Source organism: Cynocephalus volans, chromosome 9 (genome assembly GCF_027409185.1).
Source record: "Cynocephalus volans isolate mCynVol1 chromosome 9, mCynVol1.pri, whole genome shotgun sequence".
NCBI lineage: Eukaryota > Metazoa > Chordata > Mammalia > Dermoptera > Cynocephalidae > Cynocephalus > Cynocephalus volans.
This window is the reverse complement of record NC_084468.1, coordinates 115,593,100-115,602,110: the sequence shown is the minus strand read 5'-3', so window position 1 is coordinate 115,602,110 and position 9,011 is coordinate 115,593,100.

Genomic DNA, 9,011 nt, shown 5'->3' with positions numbered 1-9,011 from the left:
TACATGGCAGGAGGTATCAGTCTAGTTTCTTTCTTCTACACATGGATATCCAGTTTTCCTAGGACAATTTACTGAAGAGGCAATCTTTTCCCCAATGTATGTTCTTGGTGCTTTTGTTGAAGATCAGTTGTCTGGAAGTATATTGTTTGATTTCTGGGTTCTTTATTCTGTTCCATTGGTCCATGTGTCTGTTTTTATTCCAGTACCATACTGTTTTGTTATTATAGCTTTGGAGTGTAGTTTGAAATCAGATAGTATAATGTCTCCAGTTTTATTTTATTTATTTTTTTGCTCAGGATTGCTTTGGCTATTCAGGGTCTTTGTTATTCCATATGAATATTATGATTATTTTTTCTAGTTCTGTGAAGATTGTCATTGGTATTTTGATTGGGATTGCATTGAATCTGTAGATTGCTTTGGACATTATTGACATTTTCACCAAGTTAATTCCTCCAATCCATGAACGAGAAATGCCTTTCCTTTCCTTTTTTTTTTTTTTTTTTTTGGTGTCCTCTTTAATTTCTTTCAGCACTTTTGTAGTTCTCAGTGTAGAGATCTTTCACCTCTTTTATTAAATTTATTCCTAGGTATTTTATTCTTTTAGTAGTTATTATAAATAGGTTTGCTATCTTGATTTCTTTTTCTGCTTGTTTGTTGTTGGTATATAACAATGATACTGATTTTTCTGCACAACAAAGGAAATAATCAACAGAGTGAAAAGACAACCTACAGAATGGAAGAAAATATTTGCAAACTATACATTCAACAAGGGATTAATATTCAGAATATACAAGGAACCCAAGCAACTTAACAGTAAAAAAAAAAAAAAAATCCACTCAAAAAATGGACAAAGGAGCTGAATAAACATTTCTCAAAGGAAAATATGGGTAAAAGACACATGAAAAAATTCTCCACATCACTAATTATCAGGAAAACTCAAACCAAGACCACATTGATATTTCATCTCACCCCAGTTAGACTGTCTATTACAAAAAAAAAAAAAAAAACAGAGGATAACAGATGCTGGTGAGAAAAAGAGAAATGCTGGTGAGAGAAAGAGGAACTCTTCTGTACTCTTGATGGGACTATAAATTAGTACAGCCATTAGAGAAAACAGTATGGAGGTTTCTTGAACAACTACAGATAGAACTACCATACAAACCAGCAACCCTACTTCTGGGTATATACCAAAGGAATGGAAATCATCATGTTGAAGGGATACATGCACTCCCATGTTTATGGCAGCTCTATTTGCAATAGCCAAGATATGGAACCAAACTAAATGTCCATCAATGGGTGACTAGATAAGAAAAATGTGGTTTATACACACAGTGGAATACTACTCCACCCTAAAAAAGAGTGAAATTCTCCTACTTGCAGCAACATAGATGAGCTTGAAGAAAATTATTTTAAGAGAAATAAGCCAGACACAGAAATAGAGATACTGCATATCTTCACTCATAAGTGGGAGCTAAGAAAGAAAGAGAGAAAGAAAGACCACAATATGTAGAACCTTCAGAAGGAGAAAACAAACCCATGGTTACTAGAAGTGGGAAAGGCGGGAGGGGGAGGGGGGTTAGGGATTAATTGGGTAAGGGACACGGTGAATGATTATGATTCATAATGATGAATGTGCTAATAGCACTGATTTGATAGTCACATATTATACAGAAATACTGGTAATCAACTTTGTATCTCATAAATATCTGTAATCAATTATGTTTCAATTAAAAAATAAATTTAAAAATATTGGAGAAAACTTACAAACACTACCTTAGGCAGTTGTCAGGATCAATAATCTTAAATTGTGTTTATGGTATGTATCCTTAATATTATGTAATAAAAATGGTGTATTTCTTCTGTGATCTTTCTTTCAAAAATATATAATCTCAGTCTAATTGTAAGAAAAACCATCAGATACATTCCAATATAATTGGAATTAGGAATTTGGGGATCATAGTTTAAGACAGAGGCACTGGATGAACTAAATATATAAATCTTGAAATTCCATAAGACATGGAAAGAACATTCATCTTTTGAGTATGGTATATGACATTTTCTCATGTAAGAATAAAAGTGATTTTGTTGTTGTTGTTGTATTGTTTTGTTTTGCTGTTTCCAGTTAGAATTCTCCCTGATTTTTGAAACCTACACCATTTACATTTACAAAACTGTTTGTCAGAGATAGAAAATACTTGTTATCATTCCATAAATCCTCTTACTGTGACAGAATTTTCCAATTTTATGTAAATAAAGAGAAAGTTAAAAGTAAAGAGAAAGTTAAAAAAAAGTCAACTGAAGTAGAATTTGATCCAAGTCATGACTGTGATGAGTTTCCGTAATGCGAGAGTTTGCAAATGAGAGTTTCCACATTTTATAAAGCTGTTATTTTACTATGTCATAACAATCTTTTGTTTTACATTTGTTTTGAAGGTATATAGCTTTTAAAACTTACTGTAAATTTATGGTCCTTGCATTCCGAACTATCATTATATAAATCTCAGATGTCACACAAAGAAAATGTCTTCAGAATATCTATGCCCTACATATTTACACAAAATGCTTTCTGTGTCCTCAATACTGTATGTCAGACTTAGTTAAAGCACCATAATTCCCTAGCCACTCCCATTTCTATTTGGCTTTGGATCTCTTCTTTATGAATCTCCTATACCTGGTATGTTACCAGTTACATAGTGCATGCTCAGTATAGGTTTTATAATGGCTAAATCATTATTTTAAGTTTTATTTACTCTAAAATATCATCCATGCCCCAACATTCTTTTCTAAGAAGTGGACATTTAACTCACACAGATATAATTACTCATCTGCAAGTAATTATATTAAGAATGGCCAAGAGATATCAGATTACATATCAGAAATATAATTTCTAAGACAGATTTACACAATATCTATGCAATTACGGAAAACCATTTTCTTTTAAACTTCCTCAGGATAGTTTTATACATCTTTGGTATTAAAGCATTTTTAAAAATTTGTGTAAAACAAACAAAATAGTATGCTTGGTTTAAATCGTGATCTAAAATGTGAGTTTGGTAGTTGTGTAATGCATTAATGGAAATTGTGCAAAAAATTTTAAGAAGTAATATTTTTATTGATCAACACTGTTGAAATACACTGGATTGAATTAATATAAACAGATTTTTTTTGCTACCATGGTCTAGCATATGGAAGGATAAGTGGCTAAACAGAGGTCTGACATGACTCAGCGTTAGCCAGTGCCAACTGCCAGAATTATGGATGAGTCCATATTGGACCTTGCAACCCACCCAATCAGCTGTATGTGGAGAAACCATAAGAGAAAACAAAGCACCAACCCAGAGATAATAAAAATTAATAACTGTTGTTTTAAGAGATTAAGTTTTTGACATGCTTTGTCATGCTATAATAGATAACTGAAATCATGGTTTTTATTAAATGTTAAGGAATGTTCTAAGTGCTTGTCTTAGTCTGTTCAGGCTGCTATAACAAAGTACCATAGACAGGGTGGCTCATTAACAACAGAAATCTTTTTCTCAAAGTGCTGAAAGCTGGGAAGTCCAAGACCAAGGTCTCAGCATATTTGGTGTCAGGTGAAGGCCTGCTTCCTCAGAGATGGCAGTCTTCTCATTGTAACCTCAAACAGCTGAAGAGGTTAGGGATCTTTCTCAGGTCTCTTCTGTAAGGGTGCTAATCCTATTTATGATGGCTTGTACCTCACACCCTAATCACCTCCCCAAAACTGCCCTTCTCAGTACGACTACATTGGGGGTAGGATTTCAACATATGAAATTTTGTGTGGCAAACATTCAGTCTATAGCAGTGCTTTAGTATATTAACTTACATATTCCTCATAATAACCCTTGAGGGAGGTATATTATTATCCTTGCTCTAGACACAAGAAAGTAAGGCACCATAAGGTTCTATCTAACTTGCCAAAGATCTTCATATTCTTAAGAGGCAGAACTTGTATTCAAACTCAGTGAGTCTATCTCCAGAGCTCTCTCTTAACCCCTCCCATTCTACTTTTATTAAAATTGAAAACAATTTTCTTTTAAATTCTCATTTGGAATTCATATTGATTACAATCAGTATCACTGACAAAAATCAACAGCATTCTTAATGAATATTCAAAAATTTGTTGCTATTGCTTTAAACTCATCAAATTTAAACTCAGTTGCATTCTTAAATATAAATGTATAAAAATTACAGATAGATTTTTTAAAAAATAAAATGTATTTTTGGTTATCTAACAATATAACATTTCAATTGCACTTATCAGAATTTGCTGAAATTTAATTACCAATTCAGTAATCAAGAGATTCCTGTACTAAAAACTTTCGGTCTTTGCTTAGTTACATACTCTGTTGTATTTAGCTCAGTATTACAAGTCAAAATATAACGATGATGACCAGCAATTGAGTGTTTACTTATATAAGCCAAGCCTTTACTAAACATGTTACAAATATAATGTTTCATTATAAGCACTTAGAACAACCCAGAAAGGTGGACAAAAATAATTATTTCCTTTAACCAATAAAGAAACTAGGGTTGAAAGAAGTAATATAAGTTGCCCAAGGGTAAAACAACTACTAATCTAACTCCAGAAGTTGCAGATTTACACATTATCTTATATTGCAATATGTAATTCTTGTCTCACTTCTCTTTTTCTTATCTTATTACAGTAAGAATTCTTATTTATGGAACGTTTTCTGTTCCAATTTCTTATGTAGGACAATTTATCTACATCATTACTTATTGTAACCACAAGAAAGATAGGTGTTAAAACGAAGAAAGTAAAATTTTGAAAAATTGCATATTTTGCCTAAGACTAAACAGCTAACATAACTGATATATATCTAAATCTATATCTATCTGTCCTGTTCTATTTAAGTGTGATCCACCATTCTTTTAATAATTAATGCAACATTAAGATTTCCCCTATTCATAGCCAAATAGTCAAATTCATGATTTTATTTTTTTCACATTTTTCTCTTTGAAAAAAATGTTTTAAGCTTGATAATTTCTTTCAATTTTGTTTCGTTCAATGCCAATTATTCTATACTTATCAAATAAGCATTCCATAACAGAAATCTCATCTTTCATTTTATCAGTCCTTAAATAGAGGCACACAAAGTAAACATCAATTTTTAATGTTTTGGCAACTCAAGTTGTAAAAATCTCTGTGGCAGAGGTTGTGTCTTAATGTGTCTATTACGCATTATACTTAACTCAAATTTTACATACATTAAACATCAAATGCATGCGTGTTCAACTAAAGTGAAGTGAAACTGTTGGAAGATCATTAAAAAAGGGAAAACTTTTCTGACTAGAAAGGGTTAAATTTGACCAACAACCTGAACTTGCCAACAGATTAGTCTCATTCAGAGCTGTAAAAGCAATGACATATTGTACTATACTCAATTGTCACATATATTGTTTATTTAAATCTGAGTCTTAAAAACAGTTTAGCTTAAGTAAGAGAAATCTTTCTGACAAGACCTTGAACATTTTGAGGTTTAATGATGCCTAGCACAGCAGTGTAATTAACAGTAGCCATGATATATATCAATGCTATGTTTTCTAGTGCTATAAACAGAAGGCTTGTGCCAGATTGTTTGTCAAGGTACACACGGTATCAAAGTACACCAGATGAAACAATCCCCTAGTAACCATTTAATGAAGTGAAGACATCTGTAACATAATGCGAGAAATTTGAGTGTGAAGATTTAAAGTCTTTGTAATGGTGCAGATGGAATCATCACCGTCCCCATGGACACTGAGACCGGAAATAGATCAGCCTCCAGCCATGCTACATCATTAAAAGATAAATCGTGCTTGTCTTCAACAATAATAAAAAATAACATTCCCAAGGTTAATGGTAAATTTTAACACAAATGAATATCACAATCTCAAAAGGAAATACAAAGATTTCTTACAGCAAGAGTAAAGTACACATTGTGAGAAACTATAATGATTATAAAATACTAATTTGATGGATAATTTGAGAAAGATCAGTCACATGATCACACATTCTAGAGAGACTTAAATGTGTGGCAGGTATATAGATTTACCAATACATATCTAACTTAAGAAAATGAAAGCCATGTTAGCTCATATCATACAATGAATTTCTTTTTTTTTTCGTGACCGGCACTCAGCCAGTGAGTGCACTGGCCATTCCCATATAGGTTCCGAACCCGCGACGGGAGCGTCGCCGCGCTCCCAGCACCGCACTCTCCTGAGTGCTCCACGGGCTCGGCCCTACAATGAATTTCTAATACTAAGAATTCTAAGATCATTTACCTGTTGATATGTTTTGCAGGAAAAATAAAGGGGTATATATTATTATGCTTTTTATTGCATTACACCTGTTCTTGAATAATGCATATATGTTGGAAGACAAAGTATTCTGAAAAATAATGCTACCATATTCATTTTTTCAGCAAGTATTATCTAAGTGCTAATAAATTAAGAATATTGTTGTAAGACTTTCATTTCAAATTTAATACCCATGATATGAGAATAATATTCTACATTTATTATTTAATATTTCTACATTTATCTTTTTTCAAAACCTGCACATATTAATAAAAATTAGGATTTTCAAAAATAAAGTAATCAATAATCTAAACTTCTAAAATCTAAAAGATCTAGAAAAAGAAGAGCAAATAAATCCAAACTAAGAGGTAGGAAAAAAAAATAATAAAACTTAGAGCAAAAATCAATGGAATTGAAAATAGGAAATCAATAGAAAACATTAACAAAACCAAAAACTGTTTTTTGGAAAAGATCAATAAACCTGATAAACCTCTCGCTGGGCTAACTAAGAATAAAATTGAGAAGACACAATTACTAATTTCAAAAATGAAATAAGGGCCATCACTACTGATCTCATGGACATTCAAAAAAATAAAAATAAAATAATATTTTGAACAATTGTATGCTCCCAAATTTGATAACTTAGATAAAACACACCAATTCCTTAAAGACACATGCTATCATACTCACAGAAGAAAAAGTAGATAATTTGAACAAAAATAACAATAACGATTAATAACCTTTCAAAGCAGAAATCACCAGGCCCAAATGCATTCACTGATGAATTCTATAAAATATTTAAGCAAGAAATTATACTTATTTTCTAGAATCTCCTCCAGAAGATAGAAACAAAGAGAATCAACACTATGCAAGTCCCACCATCACGGTGCCAGCATAGTTGGTTTCTGGCCCTTTTCCAGGTTGCAGAAGAAGGTTGTATCCTCACATGATGGAAAGAGGGTAGGAGAGCTCTCTGGAGTGCCTTTTTATAAGTGCACTAAACCCATTCATGAGGGCTCCACACTCATGACCTAATTAAACCCTGAAGACCTCCACCCTCATGGCCTACTTAAACTTTAAAGTGCACTAAACCCATTCATGAGGGCTCCACCTTCATGACCTAATTAAACCCACCTCTTAGTACTATTACATTGGGGGTTAGGATTTCAACACATGAATTTTGGAGGAATACAAACATTCAGACCATTGCAGAATAGAAAGGAAAATTGTCTGCTGAGAACAGGAAGGTAGGATATGTTTTGATGTTTAAAGAGAGACAAGAGCATGTAAAACAGTGTTTTGTGAGAATAAGAAAGTATGAAACACTTAAACATTGTAGCTACAAATTTAAGTCAGATAAGTCATCCTTTATGTGTACAGATAGATTGTCCTTCATACTATGTGCACATTCAGCTAGTCAGGAAAAGGTGCAGGACAGATAGTAAATTTAGGTTCTACCAGTGTTACAGTTTTACCAAATGTGGTTAATAGAAAAATTTGGAGGACAGTGCATAAATGGACAAGAACAATGAAGAGTAGCAAACTGATCAAGCATGAACTCTATCTAGGAAACGATGGTACAAAATGGCTGATGAGATTTTTAAAAAATGGTAAAGTCAATTAATTAGAGATTCTTAGGAAGTAAAAATATTTTTAGACTGTGGGTATTATAAAGAGATAAAGTGTAAAGTAATTGGAAAAGATTAGTGTTGAATAAGCTGGGATGATTTAAACTGAGATTTTTATGGTGTTACAGGTATTGATAATCACAAAGCCTACAACAATGGGATTTACTGAAAGAGTGACTTGGAGAAATGGTCTGTGTTAAGTAAAGAAGTCAATGAAAAGTTGATCATAGTTGCCAATCAATGTTCTCCAGCCAAAGACCACTGGGAAAACACTCATAGTTGACCAGGTTATATATCATACATTGTGAGGAGGTAAGACACACACCAAGAGAAAACATGGGGCATTTCAACAAGAGGATGTTAAAAAAGACTTATTCAATGTTGGGACTTTAGTTGCATGATTTTAGGGAGAGCCTTGGGTAGCTCTGGAAGCTAAAATTGTAATTGGTAAAGAAAGCAGAAGTCACACATGCTTGTCAAGATGGGGGGTATTTGGTCATTTTTGTGGTTTAAAAATATTCATATTTCATATTAGGGTCAAATATGTTTATGATGTGGACTTATTTTTGTTTTTGTTTTGTTTTCTTGATCTATTAGAGTCACAGATTTTCCTTGTCTGATGTTGATATTCAAAAAAAGTGCTGATGCATGTTCTCACTTATTGGTAGGAGCTAAAAATTAATATATAAATTCACACACACACACACACACACACACACACACACACACACACACACGCACAAAGAAAACCGGGGGGGGGGGAGAAGATATAACAACCACAATTACTTGAAGTTGATACGACAAGCAAACAGAAAGGACATTGTTGGGGGGGAGGGAGGAGAGGGAGGAGGGAGGGAGGTTTTGGTAAGGGGCAACAATAATCAACCACAATGTATATTGACACAATAAAATTAAAAAAAAAAAAAAAAAAAACACAAAAAAAGTGCTGATGTTCAGTGAAGAGCATCTTGCCAGGTTCTGTCAACACCAAGGCATAGCTGACAGTGACAGGCTAACTCTTACATGACACAGGCTGCCTTTCTCTTTCACAGGGAGTGTTTAAAT